Here is a 13358-nt window from a genome sequence, read left to right on the forward strand (position 1 = left end):
TACCAAACTGAACCCAAAAGTGAAGCACGTGGTGGCAATGTCATGCTTGGGGCCTGCATGTCTTCCTTTTTTTTTTTTTTTTCAAGAATTGGGGCCTTAGACAAGGTGTATCAAGTGGTTCGATGTAACATAGTCCTATATTTAGTAATATTTATGAATTAAGGATTAGGTGCAGCAAGAGGTGAAATATTTTTTCTGAAATGTCATAGCTATAAATTACAATGCATAGCGAAGTCCGTATTGCGCAAGCTTTTATAGGTCAACCCTAAAAAAATATACATATATATATCTGACATGCTCGAAAAAAAAAAAGTAAAGACATTTTGGAAATTTTCAATGATTCAAAAACCTGAGTTTGTTTCAAATAGAGAAGGGTGAGATGACTCTACATCAGGTGACAATGACAAAGTCCCATTCTACTTTTTCTGCATGTGCTGTGCATCAGGGTCAAATTCCACCAAGGTGATTTCCAACCTCCACTCGAGCTTAGAACACCGTTTCCGGAACCACTTTAAAATCAACTTTATGATCTGTTCTCCATCAAGCAGACTGGGTCATTGCTTTTTTTTTTTTTTTTTGGCCACAGTGTTTGCTGATCGTGAGGAGAAGGCCGATGAGGTCGTTGCGTCAATCACAAAGACGTCGTTCATGGCAAGCAGGTGCGGGGGGCGGGGATGGATCGGGTTTGGTGCGTGTAGGCGTCGCAATGAAAAGTCTCCTTTAGTGGTTGTCACAGAACAGGCTCTCAGATGAAGGAGCAAGAAAGAAGTCAGGATATGACTTCATGTTGGGGTTTTACATACTTGTTGCTAATTGTCTGTCAAGAACACCGTGGGGTAATATCACCCCTCCGAAGAACATGCAACAAGCAGTCTAGCCACATTATGCTTTTCTCCATGACAAAATACAATGAAACCGCTGGCCATGTAACAGGCTGCTCAAATATTAGGTTCATTGAAAATGTTCAATTGCCCGTAGGTGTGAAGGATTGGTTGTCACCCGCCTCCCACCCAAAGCCAGCTGGGATCGGCTCCAACTCACTCAGTGGTTCAATGCAAATACAGTGTAGATACACAACATTTCAAAATGTAACAAAAAGCTGATGTTCTTTTGCCATCATTTTGTTTTGCATTGAATAATCTTTAATTCGTTTGGCTTGAATTTTATCTCATATGTTAGCCAAACTTGAAAAAGTGCAGTGTACCATCCGGCAAGATTTTTATTCATGGTTTTGATGTAATCACAGATATACTGGTTTCAGTGTGTTTTTTTTTAAACATGTAGTGCAAGATTTGCATAGATTCAAATCTTCACTTGTGAGTTCAAACAAGCTCAGATTGAGAGTGAATCACTTTAGGAAATGTGATTCCGGCGAACTCTCAAAGGACGTCCGACGCGTCTTTGTGTAAGACAAGGTCGTGCAAAAAGCATTTGCAAGAAATAGAAAACTTGGAGATGGCTTAGATCTAATAAGTTCTTCGAAGCATGTAAAGGTTATCGCAAGTATTCTCAGTCGCACACAGAAATGTGACTTTTGTTGAAACAAATGAATTACAGAAAATACTGAAAGCCTGGTAACATGATCACCAGCTACTGTGCGGCATAGAGTACACTTGTACAACATAATGAGATAGGATACAAGAGCTGTATATATACGCATCACTTTCGGTGCAGATGAACCAGGCTAACAATAATAACAACAAACGAAAGCCAAACATTAACCAATGAATAAAAATACATTTAATTAAATAGGTTCTAAAATTATTACCAAGCATTTTATATTATATATATATATATATATATATATATCAATACATTTAAAAAAATCATTTATTAAAAACAGAAAAAAGCACACACACAGCACAAGCACTATTGCGATCCAGTCCAATTTCCCCCTAGTTACCAATCTTAAGAAATTGATATCCCCAAACAGATAGTAAAATACAAACAAGAAATAGAAATGATTGAAATGAGTCATTTTCCCATATGAGGAAATTGGCTACTGACCAGTTCTAGACTGCACAATCATTCTCTTTACTCACCTACAAATTTTGAAATGTGCTTTTCAGTAATTATTTATGATAATGATAGATGATAGCAATTAAAAAAAAAAAACAAAAAAAAAACAACAACAACAATTTAAGGGCATAAGTCCAAGCTGCTGAGGAGCCTTCTGCCATTAACTTGATTTTTCGAGGGCCTTGCACTTTTATTGCACAGGAGCATTAGCAACTTTCAGGAACCCGGAGGAAGGAAATTAGAACAAGTGTGTTAATAGTCTACTTTGGAGGTCATTATTAGGCATGCCTTTTGATACCCACTTCAGTGTGCTCAAACCTGAAACAACACATTTCACAGGAGTACAGTGTGTGTGTGTGTGTGTGTGTGTGTGTGTATGTGTGTGTGTATGGGGAGCGGCACGTGTGGGGCCTGAGTGGAGCTTAATGTATGGGGGCAAAGAATTTCACAATGTTTCAGAAGATTTGTATGTATAAAAAATATATAAGTATAAAAACTATATATACATATAAAATATACAAAATATTTTTTCTTTTTTCGGGACAAAGAGAACACAGAGGGACATGGATAAACATTTTACCCCCTAACTTTTTTTTTGTATTTATTTTTTTTTTTTTGCAAATTCATGACAAACTGCTGCCTGAATGCATTAATTATTGCAATTTTTTGGACTGTAGCTTTATGCCTAATTTTAAAATGTTGCATGCTGAGTAGTGTCTGTTTGGTACCATTGCTGTGAACGCCTATGTTCTTGTATGTTCAAATAGTGTTGCAAAGTTAAAGTGTGTTGTTTATTTACCGTGGCCTCATGATGAACTCTCCCTTGTGGATTCTAATAGAACATCAAGGGTGCTGCATTCTGTGTTTACACACTGACAGCAGGACCAATATTGTGGGAACAACGTGGTCGGATTTTAATGAAAACTCCATCAACAAGGCAGTGAGTTATATCATGGAATTAATCATTTGAAAAAATGATTCCAGCGATGCGGGAGGAAAAAAGCCGTGGTCTAAAACTGATAGCATTTGATATGCAGTCTGCATCTCCAAAATGTATTTACGCACTTCTCCACACACTTTTTTTTTTTTTTTACAAGCAAAAACATGCTGTTGAAATTTGATTGCGAAGCAGGCAGCATACTCTATTGCTGTTTGAATAGAAATGTTTCAATTTGGGGCGCGGGGGGGGGGGCGAAGAGGAACGTGATAATGAAATCAAAAATAATTATACAACAACAAAACATGGATTTGCACCTTTTTATTACGGTAACATTTCCGTATAAAACTTTGAAAGACACTAGACCAGTGGTTCTTAATCTGGGTTCGATCGAACCCTCGGGGTCCGGTGAATTGGTCTCAGGGGTTCGACGGAGCCTCTGCCATGAAGGTTGAGACACACCCGACTCAACATGTCAATTAGTTATGACACGCCCACGTGGCCATCACTGGCTGCAGATGATCGCATTACATTGCTTGTCCAATTACTGCTGCGGGAAATTTAGTTTGCTCAGTAGTCGACGTGTGACTGTCATGATAGTACATCATGCATGGTTCATTTTGTGCACATTTAAAAAAAAAAAAAAAGTATACTTATGTCTAGAAATTGTATTTACTTCTTTTCAGTTTTTAATAAATGCATTTTTTTACTTGTTGATTTTTTTTTTTAAAAATCACATTTTTATTTTGCACAAATGAAGGGTTCAATGAATGTGCAGATGGACTGGTTGGGTTCAGTACCTCTAACAAGGTTAAGAACCACTGCACTAGACATTCATCTAGGTGGAAATCACGGTATCTCAAAATGATTGCCGAACAACATTACAAAGACTAGCCGACACTTGAAATGAATGAGCATAACCTTTGAGGACATTGACGAACGTTTTCTTTTCGGCTGTGTTCATCATAATGATAAAAGCCTCCAAACTTTCAAGGAAGAGGAGCACAACAGTCTCTGTCTTATGTGAAGATGAAGCATCTCTTGAGATTCATGCCCCGATTGTGTAAGGCTGAGTGCATTTCACAAAACAGCCACAAGGAAACAGGAAAATAAAGACATTATTAATTTGTAGGTTGGCAGAAATATGTATGTATTATCATCCATGAAGGCAGTTACAATGTAACACTTTTATGTGATAGATTTGGTTTGTTGAAATAGCAGATCATCAGGCGGAATCCTCCAACCTCTAAAATCATCACTTTTCAGGAGGCTCCAAGAATGATGTTTGTTGACTCATTAACATTGCATCAGCGAAGAGAGCAAGCCATTTTCAGCACGTTATATTGGTCATTAATTTGTAAAAAAAAAAAAAAAAAAATTAAAAAATAACACCAGCAAGTGTGGATTGACCTAGTGTGAAAATGTGTCGAAAAAAAAAGAACTTTACAAAATTGTGACAAATGAGATTTTTTTTTTTTAAATGAGAAGTTTTATGAGAGAATGAAACTTGTACATGAAGTCTTCCAGATCACATGCATACATCTCACCGTGCAGCCTTGGCCCAGAACTGTCTCATCATTTGTGCACACAAACATTGACAAGCTCCAAATATTAATGCGGGTTTCCAACACATTGGGCTTCACCCTCACGTGCGTGCAAAGAGGCTTTCGTGTCTAAGAATGTATTGACTGGAGCTGATACTGAGTTACTCTTCATACATGGTCTTCAATGTTTTCACAATAGTTTGATCGCAACACATTTTTATTTTTTTAGATGGGAAAGACTATAGCAAAGAACACTGTCATAATCTAAACTGTCACACAAGTGTAAAATGAAGTTAACCCCTTTAAAATGTGAAAACAAATCCTATATGAGCAATTTCGCTTTAGCAGAGGGGACACTTGATTGAACAACTTCATTGATTTTTAAAATACGAGGGACCCCACATATGATGAGGGAAAAAAATGCAGTGTGCGCTTTCTGACTCTGGCTGTAATGCAGTTGTGGGTGAGTTGAGTCTTATGACTTTGGCTCGAGTCGCTGATTTTATGTCCTGCGACTAGCTTGGCAAAAACAAAGACTTGGTTTGACTGTTTACATTTGAAAATCATTTGTTGTTATTGTTTTTGAAATATATATATTTTTTTGTTTCTTTGTTTTGTCAAGCATGCCACCAATCAACCTCGGGAAAAGAAAAGGGCTGAAGTTGACTCGCTAAGTGAGCAAGTGCTATGGCGGACGTTCCAAATATGAATACATTTAGATTGAAGCATTTTCTTCTCGATGAAACTGGGAAAAGTACAATAGCGTGCAACATTTGCAACTCGAACCGAGGAGACACAACATGTACAATATTTATAGTTAGTGAGGTAAGCTAGCTGTTTGAGCTATGAATCTAAGCTAGGTTATCTTGACAGTTTAGCTAACCATTAGCTGATCAAATATTAACTAAACATGTCAAATATGTACACGTTTAAGATGAATTCCATTAGATTAGGACGTGTTAAACTTAGTGGACAGAAATCATGATAATTATCTTGAACAAACTGGCCCTATTTACAATTATTTTATCCATTACAAGAGTCTTGATAGTTTTTGTGTACTCCACAAGTAGCATTTACGGTCGCGGGTGAATCGGAATTTACCCTGGGCAACAGGTTGAAAACACCCTGCAATGGTCACCAGAAGCCAATCGCACGGCACAGACAAAGACGCATTTGCACCGACAGACAATTTAGAGTCTTCAAGAAACTTTAAATGCATTGCTTTGCCAAGTGGGGGAAAACAGAATTGGGAGAAAATGCAAGTTCCATCTAGGGAGACGGGAGTCAAGATAATTGTGTTCAGCAGTAATGATCTAGTGGAAAGAATAATTAACCGCGAGAAACATAACTAGATTTCAAATATCCGTCTTTTCGACTCGTGATTTTCTTTTGGCAGGAAAACCTTTTTCACAACAATGGAATCCCTGGTTGTCTACTGGTTAGCGCGACGGCCTCACAGTACAGAGGTCGTGGGTTCGATTCCGGCTCCGGCCTTCCTGTGCGGAGTTTGCGTGTCCTCCGCTTGTCTGCCTGGGTTTTCTCCGGGTACTCCGTTTTCCACCCACATTCAAAAAACATGCATGGCAGGTTAATGGAACACTCTAAATTGTTGCTAGGTGTGAGCGTGAATGGTTGTTTGTCTATTGAGATTTTGAGAATTGCGAATGGTTGGCAACCAGTTCAGGGTGTCCCCCGCTTACTGCCCGAAGACAGCTGGGATAGGCTCCAGCACGCCCCACGACCCCTGTGAGGATAAGCGGATCAGAAAATAGATGGATGGGCTGCTCGTTTACATGTCAATGACCTATAATTATTACTTGTGTTATACCAGACAAAATATACATCTTAAAAGGAAAATGCAAATGCCCGTTTGACAACGGTTGAGAACCAATGCTCTCGATTGTCGGTATGCGCTCGTGGTTGTTGTATGTGCCCTGTGATTGGCCGTCAACCGGTCCAGGATACGCTCACCCAAAGACAGCTGGGATGGGTTCCTCTTCACCCACAACCCTAATGAGGACAACCTTTATAGAAGATGGTTGCATAAAGTGCATTAGCATCTTCGGTGAGCTTTTCTGTCCTTGTCACATATTTATTGTCATAAAGTGAACAGTTTTCCAAAATGCTTTGTTAAGCATCCACACACATAGTGTTATTTTACAAACACTCATTGATTAAAACAAAGAATGAAGCTTGATCTACTCATCTCAAAATATCTTTTGACTAATTATAGCAATTTGCTTTTTGCACAAATACTTCAGACATTCTCACAAGAGTGGGCACCTCAATGTTAAAAAGTTTTCTTCTCAAATCTCGAATAAATGTGATTGTTCAGTCACCCAACGCTTCTCTTTTTTGCCTTTTTGTATCTGGGCATCCTCGCATCGTCATTATTTTTCTTTTTACTTCAATTTAAGACTTTTTGTCAAACATGTCTGTGTATTTTACAAAGAAACAAGAGTGACATGTGCTTTGATAAGCTGGAGCCGCCAGCTAATGATGACTGCTAATTAACTGGTTCTTCACTTTGTATATATAGATGAAGTGCAGGGAACGCACGCACACACACACACACACACACACACACACACACACACACACACACTAGGTAATGGTGACAAACACTCACTCATATGTGGACAAACGGGTGTCAGTGTTTCCACAATGGTGAAGACAAAAGTGAGCGATTGCTTAATTTCTTCAGAGGAATGCTAGCGGGAGAGCAAGCGAAAGGCAAGAAAGATGTCATCCCTCCTCTGCTGGCAATGGGATATAAATAGGAAGTAGGTTCTCTTAAAAGTGCAGATGAAACAGGCTTTGTTTGTGCACGTTGCTGCTGTAATTCAGCTTTGAGAGCTGCAGCAAAGCACAAGAAAGTTCCTTCATGCCTCCCTCAACCCCAAAATAAGAAACCTCTTCTGAAAACTCTGACTTAAGAAGACAACCAGTCAAGAGAAACTTTATGTGCAATACCGTCCAATGTTTAGAGTAATATGAAGTTACAAATGTTACAGAAATCACAATCATCACACAATGTGAACTGAATTCAGGTCAATTTTATTTCGAGAGCCGCACCAAACGTGATCTCAAGGCGCTCCACCTGGAGCAGGTGAGTACATTGTACGGAAAAATGTCAACGCATCATTTGCTCGCCATGCTTCATTGCATGACATAATTCAATAATCGCTCCAAATACGTCTCATGACTGTGACAAATCATTTCCTCATTTGCTCAAAGTAGCTGCATGATTGACACTTGCCAAGACAAACTGTGTTTCTCATACGCGGTGCTCGAAATAGAGGAAGACCCCTTTGAAAAGAGGAAGTTGTGGGACATAATGAGCTATTTTATTCATGAGCTGGGCTCTATAAGCGTTTGCTTATCATCTCGCTTTTGGTGAGCTAATCAACATCATCCAGTGTACATAGTCTTTGTTCTCTGCGTAATGCATTCCAATGGGTTGAAAACATGGAAAGAGAACGTGAGACGAGCGATGTGTGTGTGCATGTGCATGTGCATGTGCATGTGCATGTGTGTGTGTGTCTTTGAGCGACTTCATGTGTCAGGAGACCAATTACATCTCCAAGGTTGCTCTTCAAATGAGGCACAGCGAATCACTGCCCTACCCCGATTTCGCTTCCCCGAGAATGAAAACACACCTCGGCAACGTGGATGCAAGCACAGCACATATACGTCAACAAAACAGCTTTTTTTTTCCCCATGTGCGATAAGTCACGGGCTCATTTTGGCGGACTGGGTGCGCTGTTATATAAGCTCTTTTTTTCCCCTGCAATGGCATCTGTTTTGCTTAACAGGTGAGGATGTAACAAAAATATTGATTTGGGACAAACAAATAGCTGCCAACTCACTGACTGGAGAGAACCCGCAGGTAAACAGAATAAAAATACCAATATTGATTGGCGAAAACAAATAGCCACCAACGAACTGACATCGGTGTGTGTAAACAACACGACATAAATCCCAAAGTGGAGGGAAATGTAGCATGACACGCATGTGTTTTTACATAGAACAAATGCCCCAGAAGTTGTAAAAAATATTTTAAAACGTCATCGTGGATGTCTTGCATCAGCAGACTTCAGTTGCGTGATCTTACATTGGATTACCAATAACTCAGTAATAAAACATGTTGCGCTTTTTCTTCTTCACCTTTTTTTTTTTTGCATTATAGTGATGTCACTAGAGAAAAAAAAATTATGACAATCAGACATTGATCTTATAACACACTTCTATGTCCTGGCTGCTCCGTAATGCAGTGGGCAAAGTTACAATAGTCCAAATCAATTAAAAAGGTGATTAGTGTTTATGTGAAGGGAATGACCAATCAGGCGTAAGCAGCGGTGTCCCTCAGCATGCTTTCAAATTTCAATATAGGCTGAGCCATCTCTCTGTCCATTTTCAACAGTGCCTGTCGTCATTCGGGTCTGAGGTGAGTAGGAGCTGATCTCAGGTGACTTTGGGTGAGACTGCACAGTTGAGTCTTCAATTATCCAAAACATGAAAAAAAGTATTCCAATTCCAAATAATGTGAGGCCAACCAAAATCTCGAAAACAGATGAATTCGACCTTCATGGTTCCGCTGTATTTCGATTTGCTAACTAATCTTCATCCCGCCAATTCCCACGGAGTTCACAGTAACTTACTGTAAGAAGCTTTCTTTTTTAAAGCACATACAACGGTATAAATATACATGCTTACAGTAATCCAACATTACATGCATCCATTAATCCGTGGTAGTGTGCTTATCTTCTTCTCCTCCTCCTCCGCTACGGGACTCGGGACGAGGCTCCCCTTGCAGGTAAACCCCATTCCCACACCTCGGCCACGGCCACTAATCCCGCATCCAGATACAGATTAGGAATGTTGAAGGAACTGCAGAGACAGAAAGAGGAGTTGGCAGACTTTTTTTGTGCTTGTTTTTATTTTGTTTGGACCTGGTTATACGACACCCGCATAAAACATGGAGAGTAAATTCAAAGCCTTCCGTCAGCAAGTAATAACTCGGGTGGCAATAACTCAACTCTAAGTACATCGGTGGTGGGTTGCCTGGATTAAAAGTACATCAGATGTTTGGAAAATGGACCAAAGGTGAACTAAAACTACTTAGATTTAGTAAAAATGTGACAAACAAGAGTGCTCTTTGGGATAAATGGGATGAAATATGTAACCGCTCTGACAAAGGGCATTGAGCCCTCAGCCATCCATCTATCCATCAACTATCCATTATCCGGGGCCTATATCAGCCGTCTTTGGGTAGTAGGCGGGGTACACCCGGAACTGGTTGCGAGCCAACCACAAGCCATGCAAATACGAACAAACCATTGACACTCACAGTCACACCTCGAGACAATTGAGAGTGTTCCATTAACCTGCCGTACATGTTTTTGGAATATGGGAGGAAACTGTATTGTTAAAAGCCATGATATCCGCAATCAAGTAACCCCGTTAACCGCTTTAACAGAGATTGTAACGTGGTGATGTGAGCCGAGGAGGAACCAGTCCTGGACAAGGAGCAAAGACCGCTGGATTTTACCTGTTTATTCTCAATAAAATAACAGTTCCTCAACTTCACCACTCACGAGTCAGTGACCAAAAAAAAAAAAAAAAAAAAAGAACAACAATAAAGAAAGCGGAGTCACCGTGTGTCGTGATATCATACTATCATAACGGACTGTTACAAGATCTCTTGAAGTGTTCCAAGGGCGATGGAGTCATCTTGCAGCTTGGCTCAGAATTCCACATGCTGGTTCCCGTGAAGCCCAATACTGCTCCACACTATTGTCTGCCATCATTTTTGGGCTACATCTTCAGTGATAGCCGGGGTAGCTTTCTACCTATCTGATTGCGAATCTGGGAAGAGAGCCCAGGGTTTCGTGGCCATGGCAGGAACATCAGAACAGAGTGAGAGCAGCACATTGTTTATTTGTCCTGCCAGTACTTTTTCGACTCGATGCTGTAAGGCAGTAGAGTGTCCACCTGCTCCCGTGGTGGCACTGATGTGCGCTTGCATCGGTTGCAAAATGTTGCTTTGGAAAACAAGATGGAGGAAAACCCCCTTTTCCCCATCCCCGCGGTGTGATTGTGAAGACGCAGAGCGCATAGCAAATGAAAGGGATCCAATGATTTGCTGTCAATGGATACAGCGCGGACCGTGGCTCTCTCGTTTCTGGTACATCAGCTTTATGAAATAAAACCACAGGAGTCTCCTGTTTGTAAATGAGGCTGCAGGTTTGAAGGTTCTAATGCACCCAAATCCAATATCTGCCCCGGCCTCATCATTATGGTTTAGCAGCAGGCATGTGGCCTGCAGGGTGATATGAAGTCAGAAAGAGGAGGCTAACTCCCTTGTCAGTGGACCTCTTCAGCATCCTAACAGGTAGTAAAAGGATGTTAATGAGTGCCTGGAACTTAGCATTGCAAAACATGACAAGGAGAGTGACACGTTCGCCTAACAGATGGATTTTCATGCAGGCCTATCATGTTGGCAAACAAGTCCATTGTTTATCTAGCAGCAAAGCTAGTAATGCTCCAGCTGTCATCTATCCATTAGTACTAAAGCTGCAATGCTTTCACATCATTTAATTGCAGTAAAAGAGAAAAACATCCATCCATCCTCTATCCTGCTTCTCCACCTTCCGAGGCATAAAATCACATTGTCAGCAAAAATATCACGGGGATCGGCTTTAGAAAAAGACATCATCAAAGCAAATTCTCGTAATGAAAAGAGGCACTTTTAACAAATCTTATGAATGCAGTTTACCTAATATTCAATATGTCATTTGGCACATGCTACGTGCAACCTCAAACCTCCTAATTTGAACCCCCAACGATTCTTTTGAGATATAATTGAAAATCTTGTTTTTGAAGTTACAGCGCTTCATTTTTCATTGTTTCACATTACATTCGTACCTTGGAACAGTTCCCAACCAGGGTTTCGATCTTCACGAGTACCACAGGAAATGATCCCCTTTCACTTAATTTGCCCTCAAAATATCATTAATTAATTACAAATATATCTTTGCTCATGACAGCAATGTATAGTAACAGGCAGAATAATCAAATGCTCTTCCATTAGATGGCAGAAGGTAACTCAGTGTCCTTTGGCCACTTAAAGGGTGTGCTATGAATGTAAGTAATTATTCTCCTTCTGATCTTTTGCATCATTCAAGTATGAAGCAGTTGATTTGTTGCTGCAGCACGTGAAGTGGACATCATTAGAGAGTGCAGGTGTGCCGAAAGTAGTAACTAGTGAGTGTACAAAACACCACTTGAAAGCAACGTTACAAATCTGCATACTGAAAGCAAAAACAAAGCGGAGGACCAGCTGACTCTAGAGACCCTGAAGCTCTCTGACCCATTTTTGCCCTGGAGTTGCTGCTTCATCATAAGCAGACACCTCGCACTGCACCTGGATAATGCGTAACAATGTATGTAATGATATAGTTGTACAGTATTTAAAAGTATATTATGCATGTTCACAACTACCCTGCTTTCCCAAAACCTCTCCTTTTGTTGCCTTCTGATGTGAACACTCATTCCATTCTCCTCTCATCATCATCATCATCCTTCTGCATATTCTCACTCTCATGTCCGGTGCCGAGTGTTGCTGCATGTGCGTTCACAGAGGGCCGTGCGCACATGCGTACCCTCGCACAAACCCACACGCACGCCCACACAGATCCTGTTACACTAAATGTGTTCACAGCCAGCTCAACCTGATTCAAAGAGCCAATGAGAAAAGTCTAATGATTGATGATGAGGCCGCAATATTCGCATCCGCAGCAGAAATGGCCCAAACAGGTTATCTGGGACCTGCAGGCACTGAGCTGCTTTTCACATGGTGGAGGAGTGCTCGGGACCATTAGGGCAACCACCCCCCCACCCCCACCCCTCAAACACACACACACACACACACACGTTGGCCTGAGCTAAACATTCAGAATTTCCCATGAGTGCCCCCCCCCCAAAAAAAAAAAAAAACTCGTGTGCCGCCTCCTTCTCTTGTGTACTTTCCGACTACTTTGTGCTGAGGAGGCAAGCAGGTAAGCAGACACATCAGCATCAGAGGGGCAAAGGTGTTGTTAGTTTGATGAGCAGTAAAGCTGTCTACAGTCGCTATGAGGAGCATTGTGCCTCTCAGCATTCTCCTTCATGCTTGACACGAGTGTGAACTGCGATGTCACATCGTCCAAGACTGATGAGAGCCAACGAACGTGTTGTATAGTTCACGCAAAGCTCAAAGCTTGGAGGACAGCGTTTGTTGATGCGCGCATGAAAGTGTTGCTTTTCTAAACGATGCATCGGTGTCTTTCCCACTGACGTAAGCCCGAGAGGAGTATTCTACCAAGAGGAGGTGATGTAATGGTTTGTGAAGGTACAAGTCAGACTCTTTATTTTCGCTCCTTCCTCCTCCCCACTTTTCTCCCCTGTTGCTGGTTCATTCTCACTTCCTCCTTTGTCATCTCAGCTTCTCTTTTTGTCTTTGGCAGGCATCAAATCCTCTGGGAGCATTGCAATGAAACTCAACAGCGCCTTAACATGGCCGGAAATAGAAACTACACTTTTTTTTTAAATCAAAGGAACACTCTTCAATCGTCCGTTCGCGAAAGACCCTTTCAGTGTGCCAATACTGTAATAGGAGCCAGGGATTGGGGGGGGGGGGGGGGGAGTGAATGGCTAACACTGAAACAATGACAAAACTTGATATATTAAGGGTTGGATAGCCAGATATATCTCAAAAGATTTTGTTTCCATTAAAAAAGTCTAAATTAATACAGCAGAAGTGAGTGAGGGGGTTCGATTGAATGGATGTAATAAATACTTCTTGTACGTTTAAAAAA

The sequence above is a fragment of the Hippocampus comes genome, unplaced genomic scaffold (assembly GCF_001891065.2).
Source record: "Hippocampus comes isolate QL1 unplaced genomic scaffold, H_comes_QL1_v1.1 scaffold7, whole genome shotgun sequence".
In the NCBI taxonomy this organism is placed as follows: domain Eukaryota; kingdom Metazoa; phylum Chordata; class Actinopteri; order Syngnathiformes; family Syngnathidae; genus Hippocampus; species Hippocampus comes.